Source organism: Bombina bombina, chromosome 1, assembly GCF_027579735.1.
Source record: "Bombina bombina isolate aBomBom1 chromosome 1, aBomBom1.pri, whole genome shotgun sequence".
Taxonomy (NCBI): Eukaryota; Metazoa; Chordata; class Amphibia; order Anura; family Bombinatoridae; genus Bombina; species Bombina bombina.
Genome location: NC_069499.1, coordinates 99,548,998 through 99,561,432, shown reverse-complemented (window position 1 = coordinate 99,561,432; position 12,435 = coordinate 99,548,998). Strand labels below are relative to the sequence as shown.

General features: G+C 38.4%; 1 protein-coding gene across 1 annotated transcript in view; it reads left to right on the top strand.

Annotated features, from left to right (window-relative positions):
• Nucleotides 1-12,435, top strand: part of CPSF2 (cleavage and polyadenylation specific factor 2) — a 58,994-nt gene that overhangs the window by 25,069 nt on the left and 21,490 nt on the right. The window lies entirely within an intron of this gene.

Sequence of the window (12,435 nt, the reverse complement as noted above, 5' to 3'; positions counted from 1 at the left end):
AGGTGCCGGAAATTACGAATTTGCCTCATCGAACGTAATTTCGCGCCAAAAAAATCTTGCGCCAAAAATGACGCAATATAGTTTGGCATTTTGTGCCCTCGCGAGCCTAATTCCGCCCGTGAAAATAAATTGACAGTCAATTGAAAAAAGGACTATACCCCAGGTAAGAAATACATTTTCCTAAAAAATGCATTTCCCAGATATGAAACGGACAGTCTACAAAAGGAAATATACTGAAACCTCAATCATGGCAAATATAAGTGCAGTACATATATTTAGAACTTTATATAAATACATAAAGTGCCAAACCATAGCTGAGAGTGTCTTAAGTAATGAAAACGGTTATCAGTAGAGGTAATGGAATATGAGAGTATATCGTCGATCTGAAAAGGGGAGGTAGGAGATGAATCTCTACGACCGATAACAGAGAACCTATGAAATAGATCTCCCGTGAGGAAAATCGTTGCATTCAAAAGGTGATACTCCCTTCACATCCCTCTGACATTCACTGTAGTCTGAGAGGAATCGGGCTTCAAAATGCTGAGAAGCGCATATCAACGTAGAAATCTTACCACAAACTTACTTCACCACCTCCATAGGAGGCAAAGTTTGTAAAAAAAAAAATTGTAAAAACAATTGTGGGTGTGGTGAGAGGTGTATTTATAGGCATTTTGAGGTTTGGGAAACTTTGCCCCTCCTTGTAGGATTGTATATCCATACGTCACTAGCTCATGGATGCTTTTTTATTATTTTTTTTTTATAATTATGTAGCTCTGATGGAACCCCCTAAGCCCCCAACCTCCCTGATCTCCCCCAAACTGCTCTCTAACCATCCCCCACTGCCTATTTGCCGGCAAATTTTTTTTTTAATTTTTTTTTAAATAAATAATTTATCCATAGTGTAGCAGCCCCCCCTCAAAATCCCCCTCCCAGATCCTCCGATTTGTATCCCTCCCTCTCCCATCCCCACACAAACAAGTCCCCCCTGCACGCTTCTTGCCCCCGGTGTGCACATTGCACAAACAGGAACCGGATGCCGGGTAGTGATGGACCGCCCACCGCCAATGCTCCCACCCACCAACGAATATCCGATCGGCACCATCGCTACCGGTGCAGAGAGGGCCACAGAGTGGCTCTCTCTGCATCGGTTTGTAAAAAAATGGTATTGCAGGATGCCTCAATATTGAGGCATCACTGCAATACCATAAAAGTGCCTGGAATCGGTCAGGATCCCTTCCACCGCTTGAAAGACCAGAGGACGTGCCAGGAACGTCCTTGGTCGTTAAGGGTGTTTTTTTGTAGGACGTTCCTGGCACGTCCTCGGTCGTTAAGGGGCTAATATAAAAAGGAAGACTTTTTTAAAAAAAATAAATCAATTAACTTTGATAGTGGATACAAGTTACATTGTCTTCAGTAAAGAATTACAGTAATGTTTCACGCAAATGTTTCTTGGGTGCATGAATTCCTCTTTTAAAGTCTCCAAGGTTTTAATAAAGTAAACATTTTTATCAAGTAATTTAAAAGATGTGTAGTAGTGGTATATGCTGGATTCCAAATAAAATGTTATCCCATATCTACATTTCAACAATTTACAAAACATGTGCCTTTCAAGAAGTGTCTTAATAATATTCAGACAAAAAAAGTGTATTAAAGGGACAGTCAACACCAGAATTTGTGATGTTTAAAGAGAAATATAATCCCTTTTATTACCAATTCTCTAGTTTTACATAACCAACACTGTTATATAAATACACTTCTTACCTCCGTGATTACCTTGTAAATAAAGCCTCTGCAGACTGCCCCCTTAAATCATGATTCGATACTTGTTGTAATATAACAGTGTTGGTTATGCAAAACTGAGGAATGGGTAATAAAGGGATTATCTATCTTTCTTTCTAATGACACGGTGAGTCCACGAATCATCTAATTACTATTGGGAATATCACTCCTGTCCAGCAGGAGGCGGCAAAGAGCACCACAGCAAAGCTGTTAAATATCACCTCCCTTCCCTCCAACCCCAGTCATTCTCTTTGCCTATGTTAAGAGCAAGGAGGTGGTAAAGTTTAGGTGTCTGGAAGAAGATTCTTCAATGAAGATTTTATTACTTTTTAGCAGTGCAAGCTTGTCCTGCTTTTCTCCTGGGGTCTAGCCGTAGTCCATGTCAGTAGAGCAGTAGTGGCTTTTAAGCAATGGGAACTTGTGGGGTACAATCCTCACTGCGCCTCCCATGTAGTTAATGCTGCCCTAATATTGAAAGTCTGAGTAAGATTACTCAGTCTTTATCTTTTTTTTTTCCACAGGTCCATGTGAGGGAGCATGCTTCAAACCTAGTGAGCTGCCCTGCTGCCTGGCAGAATTCATTGAGGTAATTGCTGTTTTTATTTCTCCTGTTAAGTGTAGTCAGTCCACGGGTCATCCATTACTTATGGGATTATATCTCCTCCCTAACAGGAAGTGCAAGAGGATCACCCAAGCAGAGCTGCTATATAGCTCCTCCCTTCTACGTCATACCCAGTCATTCTCTTGCACCTAACTAATAGATAGGACGTGTGAGAGGACTGTGGTTATTAAAATTAGTATTTATTCTTCAATCAAAAGTTTGTTATTTTAAACAGCACCGGAGTGTGTTGTTTTTTCTCAGGCAGCATTAGAAGAAGAATCTACCTGAGTTTGTGTATGATCTTAGCGGTCGTAACTAAGATCCATTTGCTGTTCTTGGCCATTCTGAGGAGTGAGGTAACTTCAGAACAGGGGACAGCGGGCAGGGTTCACCTGCAAGGAGGTATGTTGCAGTATATTATTTTCTAAGGAATGGAATTGACTGAGAAAATACTGCTAATACCAATATAATTTAAGTGCAGCCTTAAATGCAGTAGTAGCGACTGGTATCAGGCTGATATGTATGTATGTTTAAACTGAGGTATTTCTGGGGAATGGAATTTCACTAAGAAAATACTGTATACATTTAATTTGTATTGAGCCCCCACTGCAGTGAAAGCGACTAGCAGCAGGCTTATTAATATCATTTCATAATTTTATTTTTAAAACGTTTACTGGCATGTTAATCATTTTTCTCTGAGGTACTTGGTGATAAAACTTTTTGGGCATTATTTTTCCACATGGCTGTCGTTTATTATGAATAAATTCAGTTTACTAAGCTTCCCCACTGTTGTAATATGAGTGGGAGGGGCCTATTTTGGCGCTTTATTGCGCAGTAAAAATTCTGTCACAGTCTTCCTATTTCTTCCTCCATGATCCAGGACGTCTCTACAGAGCCCAGGGGTCTCCAAAACTAGTTTTGAGGGAGGTAATCACTCACAGCAGACCTGTGAGACTGTGCTTTTGACTGTGATAAAACGTTTATATTAATCTGTTATCCGTTTTTTGGGTACTAAGGGGTTAATCATCCATTTGCTGGTGGGTGCAATCCTTTGCTAACTTAATGCATTTACTGTGAAAAATTCGTTGCTATAACTAATTTGGTTCATTGTTATTTCAACTGTGACAGTTTCTTTGTGCTTCTTAAAGGCACAGTAACGTTTTTTATATTGCTTGTAAATTTATTTGAAAAGTATTTTCCAAGCTTGCTAGTTTCATTGCTAGTTTGTTTAAACATGTCTGACACAGAGGAATCTCTTTGTGCAATATGTTTAAAGGCCAATGTGGAGCCCAATAGAAATTTGTGTACTAATTGCATTGATGCTACTTTAAATAAAAGCCAATCTGTACATGTAAAGAAAATTTCACCAGACAACGAGGGGGAAGTTATGCCGACTAACTCCCCTCACGTGTCAGTACCTTCGTCTCCCGCTCAGGAGGTGCGTGATATTGTGGCGCCAAGTACATCAGGGCGGCCCATACAAATCACTTTGCAAGACATTGCTAATGTTATGACTGAAGTATTATCTAAATTGCCAGAATTTAGGGGTAAACGCGACCACTCTGGGGTGAGAACAGAGTGCGCTGATAATAATAGAGCCATGTCTGATACTGCGTCACAATTTGCAGAACATGAGGACGGAGAGCTTCATTCTGTGGGTGACGGATCTGATCCAAGTAAACTGGACTCAGGCATTTCAAATTTTAAATTTAAGCTTGAGAACCTCCGTGTATTGCTAGGGGAGGTATTAGCGGCTCTGAATGATTGTAACACGGTTGCAATTCCAGAGAAAATATGTAGGCTGGATAAATATTTCTTTCATGTAATTAACAAGAGTCCATGAGCTAGTGACGTATGGGATATACATTCCTACCAGGAGGGGCAAAGTTTCCCAAACCTTAAAATGCCTATAAATACACCCCTCACCACACCCACAAATCAGTTTTACAAACTTTGCCTCCAAGGGAGGTGGTGAAGTAAGTTTGTGCTAGATTCTACGTTGATATGCGCTCCGCAGCAAGTTGGAGCCCGGTTTTCCTCTCAGCATGCAGTGAATGTCAGAGGGATGTGAGGAGAGTATTGCCTATTGAATGCAGTGATCTCCTTCTACGGGGTCTATTTCATAAGGTTCTCTGTTATCGGTCGTAGAGATTCATCTCTTACCTCCCTTTTCAGATCGACGATATACTCTTATATTTACCATTTCCTCTACTGATTCTCGTTTCAGTACTGGTTTGGCTTTCTACAAACATGTAGATGAGTGTCCTGGGGTAAGTAAGTCTTATTTTCTGTGACACTCTAAGCTATGGTTGGGCACTTTATTTATAAAGTTCTAAATATATGTATTCAAACATTTATTTGCCTTGACTCAGAATGTTCAACTTTCCTTATTTCCAGACAGTCAGTTTCATATTTGGGATTATGCTTTAAATTATCATATTTTTTCTTACCTCAAAAATTTGACTTTTTTCCCTGTGGGCTGTTAGGCTCGCGGGGGCTGAAAATGCTTCATTTTATTGTGTCATTCTTGGCGCGGACTTTTTTGGCGCAAAAATTCTTTTCCGTTTCCGGCGTCATACGTGTCGCCGGAAGTTGCGTCATTTTTGACGTTATTTTGCGCCAAAAATGTCGGCGTTCCGGATGTGGCGTCATTTTTGGCGCCAAAAGCATTTAGGCGCCAAATAATGTGGGCGTCTTATTTGGCGCCAAAAAATATGGGCGTCGCTTTTGTCTCCACATTATTTCAGTCTCATTTTTCATTTGCTTCTGGTTGCTAGAAGCTTGATGTTTGGCATTTTTTTCCCATTCCTGAAACTGTCTTATAAGGAATTTGATCTATTTTGCTTTATATGTTGTTTTTTCTCTTACATATTGCAAGATGTCTCACGTTGCATCTGAGCCAGAAGATACTACAGGAAAACCACTGCCTGCTGGATCTACCAAAGCTAAGTGTATCTGCTGTAAACTTTTGGTAGCTATTCCTCCAGCTGTTGTTTGTAATAATTGTCATGACAAACTTGTTAAAGCAGATAATATTTCCTTTAGTGATGTACCATTGCCTGTTGCAGTTCCCTCAACATCTAAGGTGCAGAATGTTCCTGATAACATAAGAGATTTTGTTTCTGAATCCATAAAGAAGGCTTTGTCTGTTATTTCTCCTTCTAGTAAACGTAAAAAGTCTTTTAAAATATAAGTATGATAAACACACAAGAGGGCGCTATAACAACTGAGTGGTACAAAAGATTATCAGTGATAAAAACAATAACAAACAATATATATGAGAAACTGTGAATAGATCATGGACTCTCACCATAAAGACGATATAACTATTGATATTCAGTCCCAAACAAGTGTACAATGTTCATATGTCCAATGTCCCAATGATGTGAGCAGAACCAGTTGCTGCCGATAATCCTGCACTCTCCTCCTGTAAATGCCCTCTTCTCTCCTAAATGACCGGAGGCAGATCTATAGGGGTGGCGGGGAAACAGAGGCGACAAATGTGTGTATCCAGTGTGATAATGGACCCCCCTGCACAAGTATGCTATACCCAGGGTACTCACACTTTGACTTAGCACACCAATGTGCTGGTAGGCGCAGACTGGCTATCAGAGCAAGCCAGCTAGCTCTCTCCGGTGCACTCTCTCGCTGTGATAATCGTCAAAGTCTGATCCGCTGTGTCTCCTTAGTGCTGGTCTCCATCGCATGTGATTCTATGACAAGTATATCCTCATTACCAATCCTTGGGAGTTAGTCCGTTACCAGTTCCTGTTGGCGTTGGAGACCAGCACTAAGGAGACACAGTTTCCCCGCCACCCCTATAGATCTGCCTCCGGTCATTTAGGAGAGAAGAGGGCATTTACAGGAGGAGAGTGCAGGATTATCGGCAGCAACTGGTTCTGCTCACATCATTGGGACATTGGACATATGAACATTGTACACTTGTTTGGGACTGAATATCAATAGTTATATCGTCTTTATGGTGAGAGTCCATGATCTATTCACAGTTTCTCATATATATTGTTTGTTATTGTTTTTATCACTGATAATCTTTTGTACCACTCAGTTGTTATAGCGCCCTCTTGTGTGTTTATCATACTTATATTTTAGTTCTTATTCCAATTTTTGGTATTAAGAGGTGCAGCTTGTCTCCCTCATTGGGAGGTTGTCTATTCCCTTCATATTTACTAATAGTTTCAGCGCCCTCTAGTGACTAAGGTCACAGTTGTTTATCCGTTTTGTTCACATTACTTAGTATAGTTTTGTATTAGAGGAGCAGCTTTCACACTGTGAGGAATTATAGCCTTTTTTAGGGAATTTGATTTTTATTAATTTTTTCCGCACTTTGGTATATCGCTTATAATATACCTATATAACCCAGAGGGGTATATTCAACACATAATATATAGTATACCAAAATGTTATCAGCTAAAGAAAGAGTGAGTAGAAGGAATTCATTCAATCCGCCAACAACAGCAGAAGGAGATAGTCAGGGCCCCCTTGAGATTAAGAGCATAGATACACTATTCTCTAAATTGGGTGATTTACTCAAGAATGAGCATAGGCACTGGTGGGACCTAGATTGCCTCAAAAAATATAAAGAAAAAAGACAAATCCCTAGGGGCCTTAGGATTTTTAAGCATTGCTCATTCAAGAATGACCCTGAGCTGACCAAGAAATGGTATGAAATTTTAGATGAATCTTCATTCAATCTAATAGACCTGTTGATTGATCACAGACAGAAACTGGTTGATGCTCTAGAGATAGAGATAGACGCAGTCCAAAAAGAATTAGAACCCATGAAGGAACATTCAGAATACCATAGGTTAAATATAGAGACTATAAAAATAGTGGACGACTATCAAAATGAGATCATTAGAATAAAAAATGGGAAATTCAAGAGGGATGAAGAAGATTATTCTGAGGGGATTGTTTATTCTTATAATAAGAAAACACAAGATAAGAAGGAGACCAGTAATGGTTGGACAGTGGTACAATACAATAGAAATCGGAACGTTAATAATAACAAAAATCCGAATCAAAATAGAAATCCACCCTCCAACCATTATAGGAATACTTCTACATCACAACAAGGTCATTATAGAAGTAGAGATGAACCTCAGAACAGTAATTTCTATCATGGTACAAAGGGAAATCAATATCATTATCAATATGATAATTATAGGACCAATACATACAATGATAAATCATTTCCCAACCCCAATTTCATTCCACTACATAACAGATATGAGTCACTCCAGAGTAATCCTAATAAAGATAACTATAGGAGTCCCCATTGCGATAACTCTACAGGGCCCAAAGTAAAGGGGAATGGTAATCAACAAAGGGCTGAGCTACCATCTACATCTAATGCTGATTTTTTAGGGGTGCGCAATTTGGCACCACTATGGAGGAGGAACCCAGGTCCCCAAAATACACTCAATCCACCACAAAATTCACAAAAAAAGAAAAGACCTTTTCCAAACGGGGAAGACGAGGGAGAGGGCACTCCTCAAAAAAAGAGCAACTACAGAAATTAGCAAAAGGTATTTTCAACCTATCTTCACATCAGCTTTCTGATGATGAGATAAGAATACTAGGGCGAGGTTTGTCCTTTTGTCCACCTAACCCACACAAAATCTTTGATTTGTTTGTAGATTTAAACAAATATACAAGAAAATTGGCCTTACAAAGATACTTCTCGCTAAAAACACTAAAAAGGAAAAATATTACTGGAACACCTATCCTCACTAACAATATGGACAGTCAGACTTTAATGCAAACTATATATGTAGAACCTGACATGTTAGTGGAAGAACTATTCGAGGGATATATCCATACTTCTCTTGCTCCCCCTTCCAGCTTTAACCCACCTAAGGATGATGTTACATACATCGATCTATTTCAACAGCTAGTTATGGAGGATCTAGAGAAAATCCCCAAATATCCCAAAGGTCATAAAAAACTTTGGCCACATGAGTATAGAGCCTTACAATCGCTTGCCAATGATCCCACTCTGGTGATCAGGCAGGCAGATAAGGGGGGAGGTATAGTACTCCAAGACTATACAGACTATGTTAGCGAAGCACAGAACATTCTCCATAACACAGAATATTATAGAAAATTAGAGGTGGATCCTACACAGACTTTTTTGAAAAAACTTTTGCGGATATTGGAAGATGGTAGCAGTGATGGAATACTTAATTCTAAAGAAAGGAAATACCTTACTCCTTCACATCCGTCCATCCCTTACTACTACCATCTTCCTAAAATCCATAAAAATCCTGCACAACCTCCAGGAAGGCCCATTATCGCAGGCATGAATAGCCTTACGGATAAATTATCAGGATACATAGATAGTTACTTGCAGAAATATGTTCAAAACCTTACTTCATATATTCGTGATACAACGGATTTATTACAAAAACTTGAAGGGGTTAAATGTGATAAGGATTCCATTTGGGTTACTGCAGATGTGAGCGCTCTATATTCAAACATATCTCACGAATTAGGTATATCTACAGTGAGACATTTTTTGGAGGATGACTTATTTATGCCTGCTAAGCAGAAGGAATATTTGCTTAGTCTTATTGAGTTTATTTTAAAACATAATTATTTTAAGTTTTTAGATGAGTTTTATCTACAAATCAGAGGTACGGCCATGGGCACCAGGTTTGCCCCCAGTTTTGCAAACCTCTTCATGGGTTATTTTGAAAATAGATATATATATAACTCCAACTGGTGGGGCAACCTGGTGTACTATGGCCGCTACATAGATGACCTTTTATTTGTTTTTAAAGGGACCATTGAGGAGGCACATTCCTTTTGTACATTTTTAAACAAAAATGATATGGGTATCCAGTTCACTTCCAATGTGCAACCAGATAGAATTGAATTTTTAGACCTTAACCTCTCATTTGATAGAAATCATAACATTTGCACTTGCACATACTTTAAGACTGTTGATTGCAATAATTTTTTACATTATTCCAGCAACCATTATTCCCAATGGAAGAATAATATTCCATTCAGTCAGTTTTGCCGTATAAAAAGGAACTGCAGTTCAGACGACACATTTCATGAACAGTCACAAATTTTAATAGAAAGATTCAGAGAAAAAGGGTATCCCCCTGAAATCATTAATAATGGATATAGGAAGGCATGTGAGAGAGATAGAGCTTTAATACTCAATCCCAGTAAAAATAACAATAATATTCAGATACCAAAGAATAATAACATGAAAGAACAACCCCTGTTCGTTACTCAATATAATTCTAACCATAAACTTATCAAAAAGACATTACAAAAACACTGGCCCATTTTGCTTAAGGACCCCATACTGAAAAGAAATTTAAATTCCACCCCTAGCATTGTATATAGGAGAGCACCTAATATTAAGCAATCATTAGCGCCCAGTAAGGTAGTCATTTCTAAAAAAGCAATTAAAGGTACATCGAATAATAGCAATAATAATAATAAAAAAATGGGCCGTAAAGGTGTTTTTAGATGCGGCAAATCAAGATGCTATATGTGTCAATATATAACCCATGGAGCAAAAAAGATTACAGCTCATACGACAGGAGGGTCATATCAGATAGGGCAATACCTCACATGCAGCTCATCTTTCGTCATCTATGTATTATCCTGTAAATGTGGGATACAGTACCTAGGGCGCACAATACGCAACATTCGCACCAGATGGAGTGAACACTTCAGAAACATCCGATATGAATCTGATAAACATAGTGTCTCAAGACACCATATACAAGAACACAAGGGGGAACCATGTAGTTTCAAAATCACCCCCATTGAAAGCATTTTACCCTCTAACAAGTACAATAGATTCATCAAACTTCGCCAAAGAGAGACTTTTTGGATCCACAAATTTGGATCACTTTTTCCAGACGGTCTCAACGAAGTTATAGACTCTGCTGCTTTCTAACTTGAATCTTTTTATAATTTTTGGTGTACATCTCACCTCATTTTATTTATGTTGGTAATTTTTTATATATATCACACACGCATTATAAACCTAGACCAGGGATTAGTTCTATATTAGTCACACACATATAAGCACATACTAGTTTACATTGGACATAATCCATTGTATATTGCACATAGTAACATGTTATGACTTTTAATTTTATCTATTCTTCTCACTTCGACACATATAAGGTTCACCATTTACTTTTAGTACTTGTAGCAGTATCATGTTGATACATCACATACATCACTGTAACTATTATAACAATCATATGCACCTAATCAGGAACTATTGGTGATTCCTGATATAATAATAAATAGTCGTAGCACCTTGACCATTAATGGTCCTTCACGTTGTTTTATAATTCTACATACAACTCACTATTCTTCTATACACATGGGAAGCAACACTATTCATAGTACTATGCCCATCACCTATACCTTTGGAATTTAGGAGGGGGTTACACCTTACAATAGGTATACAAAATAGGAGCAAAATACTCAGTTAAAATCGATTCAGAAAGTGCAATAGATGTTGCGGGATTTTTGGCTATTCCTTGTCTATCACTTATGATCTTTCATTTATTTAATATTATATTTATTTCATATTTATTTAATCTACATATTCATATACTGCTATTTTAATTATCAGACATATATGGTTGCCCAGCCTAAAAAGTAAAGAGTTCCATTTAGAGTAAAGAATTAGCGTAAAGAAATTCATTATTAATAGTTACCTTACGACAGGAGGTCCCTTTAATAAATCATATGAGAAAATTATATACAATTAAACCTTGAATATATACTTCATCTAGATTGATATTTACTGCATCCTATCCAAGTTGTCAGTTTTTGGCAGCGGAAACCAAATCTCACATGAGGTGTTTTATTTATATACATATATATATAATTTAGTTTTTAGCTGCGTTGCACATTGGAAGTGAGATTGAGAGATCTCACAAAGTTTCATCTATTGAAAGTCATTCTTAAGAGGGAAAATAATGATGTTTGCAATACTAAGTAGATAACTATATTTGTAACTTTGTATGAACATACCATTGTTTGAAATTTGGATTGTATATGTATCCATTCAAATCACGTTACTAAGTATCAGCTGGATGTTTGTCTATAGCCAATGGCTGAAAGCTACACGCCTATTGGGTCTGATGGGGGGAGGGAGGATTTGGTAATGAGCGGCAATATATAGCCGATTCAAATGTTTATACAAATATGCCTGAAGAAACGGCCCATAAGTAGCCGAGAAACGCGTAGCAAAGAATACATACCTGATATTCACTTGTGGAATCTGTATGGTTGTTTTTAATATTGATTAAAGTCTATTTTATACCATCGCATGTGATTCTATGACAAGTATATCCTCATTACCAATCCTTGGGAGTTAGTCCGTTACCAGTTCCTGTTGGCGTTGGAGACCAGCACTAAGGAGACACAGCGGATCAGACTTTGACGATTATCACAGCGAGAGAGTGCACCGGAGAGAGCTAGCTGGCTTGCTCTGATAGCCAGTCTGCGCCTACCAGCACATTGGTGTGCTAAGTCAAAGTGTGAGTACCCTGGGTATAGCATACTTGTGCAGGGGGGTCCATTATCACACTGGATACACACATTTGTCGCCTCTGTTTCCCCGCCACCCCTATAGATCTGCCTCCGGTCATTTAGGAGAGAAGAGGGCATTTACAGGAGGAGAGTGCAGGATTATCGGCAGCAACTGGTTCTGCTCACATCATTGGGACATTGGACATATGAACATTGTACACTTGTTTGGGACTGAATATCAATAGTTATATCGTCTTTATGGTGAGAGTCCATGATCTATTCACAGTTTCTCATATATATTGTTTGTTATTGTTTTTATCACTGATAATCTTTTGTACCACTCAGTTGTTATAGCGCCCTCTTGTGTGTTTATCATACTTATATTTTAGTTCTTATTCCAATTTTTGGTATTAAGAGGTGCAGCTTGTCTCCCTCATTGGGAGGTTGTCTATTCCCTTCATATTTACTAATAGTTTCAGCGCCCTCTAGTGACTAAGGTCACAGTTGTTTATCTA